This window comes from Delphinapterus leucas, chromosome 16 (assembly GCF_059928025.1).
Source record: "Delphinapterus leucas isolate spDelLeu-1000000601 "Yukka" chromosome 16, BTC_Dleu_Yukka2, whole genome shotgun sequence".
NCBI lineage: Eukaryota > Metazoa > Chordata > Mammalia > Artiodactyla > Monodontidae > Delphinapterus > Delphinapterus leucas.
Genome location: NC_143144.1, coordinates 71,070,378 through 71,083,645, shown reverse-complemented (window position 1 = coordinate 71,083,645; position 13,268 = coordinate 71,070,378).

The window sequence follows — 13,268 nt, the reverse complement described above, 5'->3', positions numbered from 1 at the left end:
GAGACCAATAGTCTTCTGTGTTCTGCACTCCGCAGTCACCGATAGTCCTGGCTCACTAAGAAAGTTTTAGATTAGGTTCAACCATCCTCAGTTTAATGTGTGTTTCATAAACGTTTTTATTGAAAAACGGCGGTATGAAAATTTGGGAACTTCTTATTTTCTAGAACGCATGGGTTATCTAGAAAGTGAATTGATGTGGGCTGTTTTTATCCTCCAGTGGTGCCAGATCAGTGAGGTGGGAATTAGTTTGCTACGAGTCCAAAATCAAGGTGTTGGCAGAGTTGGCTCCTTCTGAGGGCTATGAGCAAGGGATCTGTTCCAAGCCTCTCTCCTTGGCTTGGAGATGGCTGTCTGGCCCTCCATACCTGTCTGTCTCTGTGTCCAAATTTCTCCTTTTTATAAAGACACCATCATATTAGATTAGGATCCACCTTAATGACCTCATTTTATCTTGATTACTTCTATCACCTGTATCTCATACATGCTATATTAGTTAAGTCTTCTAGGACAGAGGGCAAGTATAATGTCTTCTCAAATCTCATGCTAAAGATGGCTCTGCAAATAAATAGTACCCAGACCCTGATGAGAGCAGTCAAGTTTGCTGCAGAGTCACAGGCTGTCACAAAGTCGTGAATGCCACAGGCTGACGGTGATCAGATCAAATTCCCAAGTTTGCTGAGTAAGTAGCCTGGGTCTTAGATGGAGGGGTGTGGGGAGAGGGCCGGGCAAGGGTAAGGCACATACCCTGTTAGGTATGTGCTTAAGGTAGGAAGGGGTAGATGCACTGCTCATTTATAGCTTTCATTACAAACCAAGAAACTCTACTGTTTTCTCGCAAATGGAGTAGAATAATTCAAGTTCACTTCAGTAATTCAAATTCAAGGATTAAAACCAGCCAATCCACTTGGTTGTTGTATAGACCACTTTCAGCAGGTTGTTTTGACATTGTGTATACACACTCAGAGTTTCTCTCCATAGCTGCAACATGCCTGTTACTTTTCCTGAGCTAGAATTAGTGTAACAGACAGCAAATAACTGGGTAGGAGAGATATAACAAACCTTTATAAGTGAAGAACAAAGCTGGCCTTTGAGGCAAGATAAATCAGGTACTTGCTCATATGGAATCCATTGAGAAACAGGATTTTTATCACCTTGAAGTAATGATTTTGATTGAGAGAATGATTCAGATCTTACAATATTGGCTAGCAGAGGTTTGACTAAGAAATAACTTCCTTAAGTATGTCGATTTAGATTGATTATGGAATCTGAAGTTCACAAACAGCCTGATTTTTTGTGGCCCTAAGTTGTACATCTAATTGGCCTTTGTTGATACTGATGATCAAGCTAATAATAGCTTAACCTGTGCATGGCCACGGACCAAATCAGCTTGACCTTAATGCCAAAAAAACAAAAACAAAAACCCCAGCTGATTAAGATCCAAGAACTCAATCTGATAACTTGTCTTGCCATTTGATATTAAGAATGGCTCCCAGCTGTCCCGAATGCCTCTGCTACCAGAGCCGAATGAGAACTGGGTGCCCAAGGCGGAAGTTCTGAGGATCTTTGTAACATAGTACTGCATTCTATGGGCAGTGATGCCAACTCCTCCTTACAGGTGTATCTGTTACGTGTGTGCTGTGTAAACAGCGTGGATTTGGATGTATATGAAACTATATTTTTTTAAATGTCACATCTAAGTTTGTTTACTGGCGAGGTTAGTTCAGTAGAACAGGCTTATATAAGATAGTACTTAAAGAAAAGCTCAGTCCTGTGGGTCTATTATTTAGTCATGTGTTTGGGCAACTCTATTTCTACTTGATTTATGATGAGCAGATAATTTTTCTGAACTCCCAAGCTGCGTTTCCATACTTCAGTTTGGTTTATTTTCCTCTCAATTTCCTTCAGAACACATTACAGAGACCTTTCTTTGGAAACTTCATAGTGCTTCCATGAAAGTAAGCCGCATCCATCAGAAAGCACGAGACCGAATGATGAAAATTAACGACTTGAAATAGAATCATAGGATATATGCATTCTTTCCAACGCAGTGTAATAGAAACGTAGATGTATGTCATATTCTCTTTCTTTTGTCCTTTTTCCTGTCTCTTTTTATTTTTCTTGAAAACATTATCTGTGACCGTGTAAAACTTCTGCAAACACTTCTGACTGACAAAGAATCTTGAAAATTTTGTAAATTGAAGTACCATTATTGTCATAGTATTAATAGTAATATCCAGCTGTAAAAATCCACTTGCTATGGAATATAGAATAGTAAGTCTATATGAAAGATTTGGACCCAGTCCTCAAGAAGTTTACCTTTGGAGAGTTTCTTTCTTTCTTTTCTTTCTTTTTTTAACTTCATTGAGGAATAACTGACAAATATAATTGTATACATTTAAAGTGTACAATGTGATGATTTGATAGAATGATCACCAAGGTCAAGATAATTAATATATCCATCACCTCCAGTAGTTAGCATAGCTAACTCTGTGTGTGTGTGGGGGGTGGTAAGGATGCTAGATCTACTCTCAGCAACTTTCAAGTCTGCAGTACCGTATCATTAACTATAATCACCATGCTGTACATTAGATCCTCAGAACTTATTCTTCTCACAAGTGAAAATTTGTACCCTCTCACCTGTATCATCCCATTTCTGTCTCCCCCCCAGTCCCTGGCAACCACTGTTCTATTCTCTGTTTCTGTGAAATCAGTTTTGTTTGTTTATTTGTTTTGATTCCACATGTAAGTGACACCATACAGTATTTGTCTTTCTCTGTCTGGCTTATTTCACTTAGCATAATGGCCTCCAGATTTATTCACGTTGCTGCAAACGACAGGGTTTCCTTTTTTTAATGGCTGAATAATGTTCCACTGTACATATATATATATATATATAGAGAGAGAGAGAGAGAGAGAGAGAGCGACATATATGTCTGTGTATGTACATAATTTTCTTATTCATTCATTTGGACATTTAGGTTATTTCCGTATCTTGCTAATGTGAATAATGCTGCAGAGAACATGCGTGTGCAGATATCTCTTTGAGATACAGATTTCAATTCCTTCAGATATGTACCCAGGAGTGGGATTGTTAGGTCGTATGGTAGTTCAATTTTTAATTTTTTGAGGTACCACCATACTGTTTTCCATAGTGGCTGCACCATTTTACATTCCCATCAACAGTGCACAAGGCTTCCCTTGTCTCCACATCCTCGCGGACCCTTATTATCTCTTGTCTTTTTTATAATAGCCATCTAACCGTTGTGAGGTGATAGCTCACTGTGGGTTTGATTTGCATTTCCCTGATTAGTGATGGATGTCACATTCTCTCTCAAAACCAATGACTAAACACCAGATACTTTGTTAAGGGTATCATTTATAATATCTCATTTACTTCTTGTAATAGTCTTGTCAGGTATTACTTTTCCCTCTAAAGGAGTAAATTGAGGCTTGGAGAAGTTGAGTGACTTGCACAAAGTTTCACAACTACTTAATAGCAGAGCAGGACTTCCAACCCAGGTCTGTGTGACTCCAAAGGCAGCCCTCTTTACATCTCTGAAATAAGCCACATTTTATTTTTCTCCTATTTTGAAACAGCTTATTATTTTGAAACTAAGATCCAAATTCAATTGATATCAGAAATCTTAAGTGAATGCTACACGATGTCATATGAATTTTTTTCTGCGCTTATCTTTTGTAAAAACTTCGTTTGTAAGGATGTTTTCCATGAATGCTCAGGGCTGCTCCTCCATGACTTATTGAATTCTGCCTGTTAGGACTTGCTTCTCTTCTGCTGTTACCATGTCAAGTCTGCCTCCCAACATCCCACACAAATCAACAATTACATCCTTTTAATGCCTTCAAGATCTTGTTCCAACTTTCTGTGACCAATAGGGAGAGAATGACCGCTAACTGGGGGGGGGGGGGGGGAGGGCGTGTCACACCATCAGGAACAGCATTGGTGAGAGTTGACCTTGGTTCCCGGGAACCTCCCTTTCCTCACTTGGGGCCCAGGCAGGAAGCCAACCTCTCACCTTTAGAGTTTTTCAAGCATGAGTCAGGTATGAATCCTGTGTCTCCCCAGTTCCATAAGGCACAGGCCAGAGTCTCTGAAAGTTTCTCCGAAATTCCCCTGCTTGGTTTGAGGGGGTTGGGAAGGAGCCACAGTACCCCCTCGACTCTGCAGAAAACCCAGGAGCAACACTCAAGCCTCCACTGAAGACCCTCACCATGAGGCGTGGTCCCTGTGTGGTGTTTTGGGTCACCCTCCCAGGGTCTGCGTGGATGGTCTAGCCCTTCTCTTTAGAAGGCATGGGTGCCTTACAATCCTTACTCTCAGCTTTGGGGTCTCAGCCCAGATGGGGGCACCAGAAAAGTCCTATTTTAATATCTGGTTCCATGTATATTTGGGAGTTTTCAGCATACAGTTGTAATTAGAATTCTGATGGAGGAAGCGATAGAAGGGAAGGGTTGCCTTAGAAGGATCTGCAGAGGAGGGAGGCTGCCGAATATGGGGGGCACTACCGTTTTTAAAAAGGTACCAAGGGGAAAAAAGTAACCCACGCACAGAAGGAAAAAGTCCCAAAACGCTGAGACGAGATCCTGGGAGGCGAGAGAAGACCTAGGAGAGAGTACTGTTGTGGAAACGAAGAGAAGAGAGTTTCAAGAAAGGGGATACTATAAAGGACCAAACTCTGTGTTATTTAAAGAGCTCCTAGAAATCAAGAATAAAAGACTCACAGCTCAACAGAAAAATGGGCAGAGACCTTGAACAGATAGCTCTCCAGAAAGAAAGACAAATGGCCCTTGGACATTTGGCAAAATGCTCAACCTCACTCTCAATAAGGGAATCACAAGTGAAAACTACCCCGAGATCCAATTCTCACCTTCCAGATTGTTAAACATTTTGACAACACGCTGTGTTGGCAAGGCTGGGGAAAAGAGCACATCGATGCCGTGCTGATCACGGTGCAAAATGGCTCCACTCCGGTGTAGGCGAATCTGGCAACCTCTACCCAAAGCGCATTCCTTGATACAGATGGCCACTATGCTCGCTGGAAACATTTTTTTTGGGTTCTAGACAGCAACTCCCGTAGTTTTCCTCCTGTATCACAGTTTGCTCCTTTTGAATCTTCGTTATTGGCTATCCTCCTCTGCTTGGCTTCTAAATACTGGTGTGCTCCAGGGCTCACTCGGGAATCCTCGTCTCTATCGAAACCCTCTCCTTAGATTGTCTCGTCCAATCCCGTTGCCTGTTTTTTGTTTTTGTTTTTTTGAGTGTGGTAAAATACAGTTAATATACATTCTACCATTTCAAAGTATACAATTTGGTGGCATTTAGTACATTCACATTGTTGTTCAACCACCACCTCTCTCTAGTTCCAGAACATTTCCATCACCCCAAAAGAAAACTCCATACCCATCAAGCAGTCACTCCCCATTTCCCCCCTCCCTCCAGCTCCTGGCAACCGCGGATCTGCTTTATGTCCCTCCCCCCAGCCCCTGGCAACCACGGATCTGCTTTATGTCCCTCCCCCCAGCCCCTGGCAACCAGGGATCTGCTTTATGTCCCTCCCCCCAGCCCCTGGCAACCGCGGATCTGCTTTATGTCCCTCCCCCCAGCCCCTGGCAACCACGGATCTGCTTTACGTCTCTGTGTATCTGCTTATTCTGGATGTTCCAAAGAAATGGAATCTTTCACTTAGCACAATATTGTCAAGGTTCATCCATGTAGCACATATCAGTACTTCATTCCTTTTTATGGCTGAATAATATTCCACGGTGTGGTAATTCCACAGTTAGTTTATCTTTTCATCTGTTGATGGACATTTGAGTCCATCATTTTCTACCATTTGGCTATTTTAAATAGTGCTACTATGAATATTTGTGTACAAGGTTTTGTTTGAACACCTGTTTTCAATTCTTTGGGGTGTATACCCCGAGTGGAATTGCTGGGTCATATGGTAATTTTATGTTTAACTAATCTGACCTTTTTTTTTTTTTCTTAAATCAATATGCTGATAACTCCAATCTGTATTGCTGGCCTGACTTCTCCCAGCTGTCTACTTCAGATCTCATCTGGCATCTCAAAGTTAACTTGTCCAGTACTCTCAACTCCCCCCAAACCCCTCCCCCAGTCTTCCCATCTCAGGAAATAGCGCCACCATTCAGCTAGGGTTCTCGGGCCAAGGTCCTAGGACTCATCCTCAGTTCCTCTCTGTCCAGCTCTCCCCACAGCCAGTCCGTCAGCAAATGCTATCAACTCTGCACACACCAGATTCTCACCTTCTCCACTGCTGCCACCTTGGTGGCAGCATCTCCCATCTGGACACCTGCACAGATGCCAGTGACTTCCACTCCTCCCCCTAGAGTTCATTTTCCACTCTGTAGCCAAGGTCATCTTTTAAAAATACATACATGATCACTTAGCCTTCCTGCTTCAACCCTCCCAGTGGTTTCACACTGCAATTAGAATTAAACCCAAATTCACTTCTGTGGCCTCAAGTGTACGGTGATCTGTTTGCTGCCTCCCCTCTTTCCCCCTCCCCTGCTTCCTGTGTTTTACCACACTGGCCCTTTTGTCCCTTAAACTTGTACCTGCCACAGGGCCTCTGAACTCTCTGTCCCCTGAGCTGCATGGCCAGTTCCTTCTCACTACTGAGGTGTTCACTCAAATGTCACCTCCTTAGGGAAGACCTGTCTGACTACCCCTTCCCCCAAACTCAGCCAACCTCTATCTTATTACACCCATCTCTTTTGTCATTGCTATATCATTGACATTTTCACATCGTTATATAAAATTACCTTATTTATATTTATTGTGTTTATTTTTATGCTTGGTGAGTGTATCTACCCTGCCCCCTTCCTATTCCCTCCCCCAAACATAAGTTGCTGAGGACAGGAATTTTGTTGGTTGTAATCATGGCTGTATCTCTGGGGTCTAGGACAGTGCCTGGCACAATACAAGGCACAGAAACATGTTTGAATGCTGTTGAAAAAGAAACGTTCATGTCTCATCTGGCCTTAAACAAATCCTTCCCATCCCACCACCACTTCTCATCTCTCTCCTCCTCTTGTCAACATATTTCTAGAAGGAGTAGATCATACCTAACGTATTTATTTCGTTATTGTTCCCTCCCTCTGTAATTCTGAGCAATCCAGTTTTGCTGCCACTACCATTCAAAAGTGCTTCCTCAGAGATTCCCGGTAACTCCGTGAAAGCTAGAACCAGTTGCCCTGTGCGCTGTGCCCCTTCTGTAGCATCTGACACTATTAACTCTATTCACACTCATGAATCTTCCTTTGAAATGTTGTCCTTTCTTGGCATGAGGCCTGGATCTACCAGGGGCATGGGAATCCTGGGAATACATCCTAGAGTCTCAGGAATGTGCTGGGGGTTCCTTCCACTCACACCAGGTGAGCAGGTTGGCTCCTAGGTGGATGGTCCAGACCATCTGTAGGAATGGGTCAGTGGCACAGACTCCTAATGAAAAGTGCGAAGGCAGATGCTCAAAGCCCCTGAAGTGATCCTGAACTCATTCGGGTGGTACCTTGGCAGTATCGTGCCATGCTGCATTCCCTAGGGCAAGGGAAGCTATACCTGCTCTGTGTGGCCGTCTCTGGGCTGCAGGTTGGTCTTTTATCAATAAAGTGAGTTGGATCATTGTCCTGAGCCTATAGAATCTTTTGATCCACTCCGTTGGGTCAAAGTCACACCTGCTGCAGCTAGACTCTCTCTCTCTTTTTTTTTTTATTTTTTAAAAATTTATTTTTGGCTGCGTTGGGTCTTCATTGCTGCGCGCGGGCTTTCTCTAGTGGCGGCGAGTGGGGGCTACTCTTCATTGCGGTGCGTGGGCTTCTCATTGCGGTGGCTTCTCTTGTTGTGGTACATGGGCTCTAGGTGCGCAGGCTTCCATAGTTGTGGCATGTGGGCTCAGTAGCTGTGGCACACGGGCTTAGTTGCTCCGTGGGATCTTCCCAGAGAAGGGCTCGAACCCGTGTCCCCTGCATTGACAGGTAGATTCTTAACCACTGCGCCACCAGGGAAGTCCCGAAGCTACACTCTTGATGTTCTTTTTTTTTTAATTGAAGTATAGTGGATTTACAGTGTTGTGTTAATTTCCGCTGTGTCTATATATATACATTCTTTTTCATATTCTTTCCATTATGGTTTATCATAGAATATTGAATATAGTCCCTGTGCTGCGCAGTAGGACCTTGTTGTTGTCCATTCTATGTATAACAGCTTTACACCAGCTAACCCAACCTCCCACTCCAGCCCTCCTCCAGCCCCCTCCCCCTTAGCAACCACCAGTCTGTTCCCTATGTCCATGTAGACTCTTTTTAAAAAAAAAAAATTATTTATCGATTTTTGGCTGCTTTGGGTATTTGTTGCTGCACACGGGCTCAGTAGCTGTGGCTCGCAGGCTCTAGAGCGCAGGCTCAGTAGTTGTGGCGCAAGGGCTTAGTTGCCCTGCAGCATGTGGGATCTTCCTGGCCCAGGGCTCGAACCCATGTCCCCTGCATTGGCAGGCAGATTCTTTTTTTTTTTTTTTTTAAAGAAGATGTTGGGGGTAGGAGTTTATTAATTAATTAATTAATTTAGGCTGTGTTGGGTCTTCGTTTCTGCGTGAGGGCTTTCTCTACTTGCGGCAAGCGGGGGCCGCTCTTCATGGCGGTACGCGGGCCTCTCACTGTCGCGGCCTCTCTTGTTGCGGAGCACAGGCTCCAGACGCACAGGCTCAGTAGTTGTGGCTCACGGGCTAGTTGCTCCACGGCATGTGGGATCCTCCCAGACCAGGGCTGGAACCCGTGTCCCCTGCATCGGCAGGCGGACTCTCAACAACTGCGCCACCATGAAAGCCCTCCACACAGACTTTTGATGTTCTAAATCACAGTCCTGTCTTGTCCCACTCAATTCCCCCTGGGTATGAGGAGCGTGGGGTTTTGGGGTGCCCACCTCAGCCACGTACTAGCTGCGTGAACTTGTGCAAGTTAACTGCACAGCTTAAATCCCCCTGCTCTGCATCTGAAAATTGAGCAGAGCCACTGCCGTCCCACAGGATTGTTGTGAGGATGGAAGGAGGCCATGCCCAGAACATTCCACCATCAATGGCTCCCCATTACCCTCCTAATTAGGTCTGGCATTCAGGCCTCCACCCCACGTTCCTCCCTAGTTTATCAGGCTCCCCCACAGGTCCTGCTGTCCAGCCCCCCATGTCAGGTCCTGCGCCTCTGCTCAAGCCTTCCACTGCTTATGCAAGGTCATTTTTTCCTTGGGGTTTTCTTTGTTTTCTGTATTTTTTTAAAAAACAAAAATATTCATTAATTTTATAATCAGGAGCAAAACTTCACTATTAATATTCTTTTGAACATCCACCCTTATTTCAAAACCCACGTCTCCATAAACTTTTTCTTGATCGCCCATCATCTGTGGTTGCTCGGGCCTTTGAATCACCTTCGGATTTTTTAAACCTTTCCTAGAGTTCATAGTATTGAGCCCTTAAAGTATACAAAGTCAAGTATGTATGGGGATATTATACAAATATACAACAAATTGTTATAGAAATCAAAATCGTAAATACTCTGAGGGCAGATCCTTATTTTTTTACTCGTGGGTATTTCCACTGCAGTGACCGGTGACTATCAGATTGCCTTGTCCATGGTTTCAATAAATATTTGTTTAATGGAATTGTTAACTAATGCATGTAAGAACAAGCAGGACCTACATGCCTTGTCTCTTATGAATAGAATAAAAATAACTGATGTAATTCATCAGATGAACTGATAGGAGGTTTTGTTCTTTTGCCTAGAGAGAGGGCTGTTGAGAGAAGCTTTTCTTTTCTGAATCCAGCAGTTTCATGCCACTTGAATGCATGACTAACAGCAGCCGGTACAATGATATATCAGTTCGTATCTATCTTTTGCCTTCCCCCCGCCCCGAGGGTGTCCCACGAGGGAACGGGTGTCACCTTCATTCCCTGCCTTTGCAGGACAGTAATTGCAAAGAGATGTTTATCCCGCCTCACACTCTTCACTCTGAGGGTTGCAGTCATTCACTGCTATGGGGGATTTCAGTTTTCCTGCCTCTTACCTTATTTTGTGGGAGCAGTTTCATCAGGAGGTGATGGACCCTTTTCTTACAGATTTTCAGTTCCTCTGTGTGGTTAATACATGAGAGCTAAGGATTGTTGTTTTAATCTTAATAATTTGAACGGAAAGCTGAATAAGACAAATCACCCACTGTTTATTCGATCATCTGTTTAAATGTTCCATTTTCTTTAGATGTGAGCCAAAAATTCTTGTTACATTTTTAGTGATAGTGATCATCATTAAACAGCCTCTCTGAGCACCTTCCTGTTGTGAAGTCTGTACAAATTAGGTTAGTTCCAATCCTAAAGGAACTTGTAATCTAGAACAGCGTAAAGCCTAGTGTTTCTCAACCGGGGAAAATTTTGCCTTCCTGGAGGATATGTGGCGATGTATAGAGATAGTTTTGGGTGTTGTAACTTTGGAGGGGGTGCTACTGGCATCTAGTGGGTTGGCCAGGGATGTTGTTAACCATCCTTTTGTGTATAAATAGCCCCGCAACAAAGAGTGATCTGGCCCAAAATTTCAATAGTGCTGAGGTTCAGAAACCCTGATATAAACATATGGACTTAAATGCACAAATAATTTAAAAATAGTGATGGATTAAGAAATGTCTATGTGCAGACTTCCCTGGTGGCGCAGTGGTTAAGAATCCGCCTGCCAACGCAGGGGACACGGGTTCGAACCCTGGTCCGGGAAGATACCACATGCTGCGGAGCAACTAACTCTGTGCGCCACAACTACTGAGCCCACACGCCGCAGCTACTGAAGCCCACGCGTCTAGAACCCGTGCTCCGCAACAAGAGAAGCCACTGCAATGAGAAGCCCGCGCACCGCAACAAAGAGTAGCGCCCCGCTCAATGCAACTAGAGAAAGCCCGCGTGCAGCAATGAAGACCCCACGCAGCCAAAAATTAAAAAAAAAAGAAAAAGAAGAAATGTCTGCGTGCTATACAGGAGGTGTAGGCAAGAGACTGGAGGGGCAGCAGACAACTTGATGCCTATTGAAATAGCCCCAGGTGGCAGAGTTAACTACCGTTCTATTGTAGAGGCTTTGGGAAAGGAATAAAGAGGGCGCAGGAGATCTTTGGGGAGCCGAGAGATCTTCGTGAGAGTGTGTGATGACTTGAAATCATTCTCGGTATTAACACTGAGGTCTACATCGGAGAAAAATGCCAGTCATTTAGGAAACAATCACTACCAGTCAACCCTTTAAATTGGAAGACGTGGACTTTATCCTGGGATTACGAAATTAACTCACGAAAGCCAGAAACAACTTAAAGCTCAGAATCGTACTAATTCAAAGACCAAAAAACAGGAACCATTCAGCCAGCTCAGAGAAATTATTGCCTCATTTCCTTGTGTGCCGTTCAGGTTAAACATAACCTTTAATCCTCATCAAGAGTAAACTGTCTTGTCAAAGAGAATTAGGAAATTACCTCAGAGCGAGCTTACAGGGCAGGGGAGAGAGGGAGCAATTCATCAAGGAAGAAGTTACTTGCCGTATCTTAAGATGAAAATTTCTCCCTCCTCCTCTTCAGCAGTTGATTCATTTTACTGTACAGCAGAAACTAACAACATTGTAAAGCAACTATACTCCCATGAAAATTAATTTAAAAAATACAAAAAAAAAAGATGGAAATTGTTGACATGGCTGAAGAAGTGTGCGACTAAGGGGATGCGGTCTGTGATTGGAGGAGCAGAAGGGCACGGGAAGGGTTTGTATGTCTGTGTGTGGAGTGCTTGGGAGGCACAGGAACGCTGGGGCAAAGGTGGCTGGCTACGGTGTCTTGAACTCTTGGGCAGCCGGGTGTTCTTTTGTTCTCAGTCTTGGGCCATCTGCCCTGGTCTTGAATGGTCCCAGAGATAGAGGGTGAACCACAAGCTCGGTGCCTATTGGGCCATGAAGTGAAACGCGGAAAAGGCTGACCTTAGACTGAGCCCCAAAGCCATCTCAGCACCCCCGCGTCACCACAACATGCCGAGGACAAGAGTAGACGTGGTCCTTGCAGGGTCACCACTGCTGCCTAGCCTATAACGGAATGAGGTGGGGTGGCGGTGGCACATGTCAAACAAAGGAGGCTTGCTTTTTATTTTTTTTTTTTTGCGGTACGCGGGCCTCTCACTGTTGTGGCCTCTCCCGTTGCGGAGCACAGGCTCCGGACGCGCAGGCTCAGCGGCCGTGGCTCATGGGCCCAGCCGCTCCGCGGCATGTGTGATCTTCCCAGACCGGGGCACGAACCCTCGTCCCCTGCATCGGCAGGCGGACTCTCAACCACTGCGCCACCAGGGAAGCCCCAAAGGAGGCTTTCTGGCCTTTCAGATTAACTGTAGATTTCAGCCAGCGGGCAGTCACCTCCTATTTGCTACTGTGTTTAAAAACTCCGTAAAGCAAAAACCAAGCGGAGGTGCTGTAAATCTGCCCTGAATTCTCAGTACGGGCACTCATATATAGGCGAAGATTATCAAAGGTTGCGATGTCCTCTCCCACTGTCCCTCCAGCCTTGTAATTTGGGACAAGCCTTATCGCTCTGGAGGTAATCAACCAGACTCCTTCTACCCAATCCATTTCAGAGTACGCATGAATATGCATATTGTGGAAGTCCGTATTTGAAAGATTAAGCGGTTTTCTTTTTTTTTTTGAGGTCACACTATACTGAAGTCAAAGGAAATCTACACATCTGATCTTGTGGGTTTTTTTTTAATAACCAAACCACAATAACTCTGAACATGGTTTTTAGTACATGAGCAGTTCCACGATGTCCTGTGTAATAAGCGAAAGAAATGTGTTTTTCTTAGAACTACAATATCTAACCCAGGTGGTGGAGTAGAAAGAACACAGGCTGATCTAGGTTTAAGTCTTATTTCACCACTAGTTATATGTCTTTGAGCAGTACCTTTCGTAGTTTTTGAGGTTCAAGTATTTCACCAGCAGAATCAGAATAATATTCCCTATCTCCTAGGACTCTAGTGTGAAATGACTAAGCTAATATGTGTAAGAGCCCTACGTAGTGCGTGCTTAATAAATAGTATTTATTATTTGTTTTCATAATTTTTGTGTTAGAAATACAGGGTCTCTAAGAGACATCTTTTCATCAGTGATTAAATGACACATTATATAATATGCCACAAAACCATACCATCATCGACAGTGCATTGAACAAATACCAACACATTTTT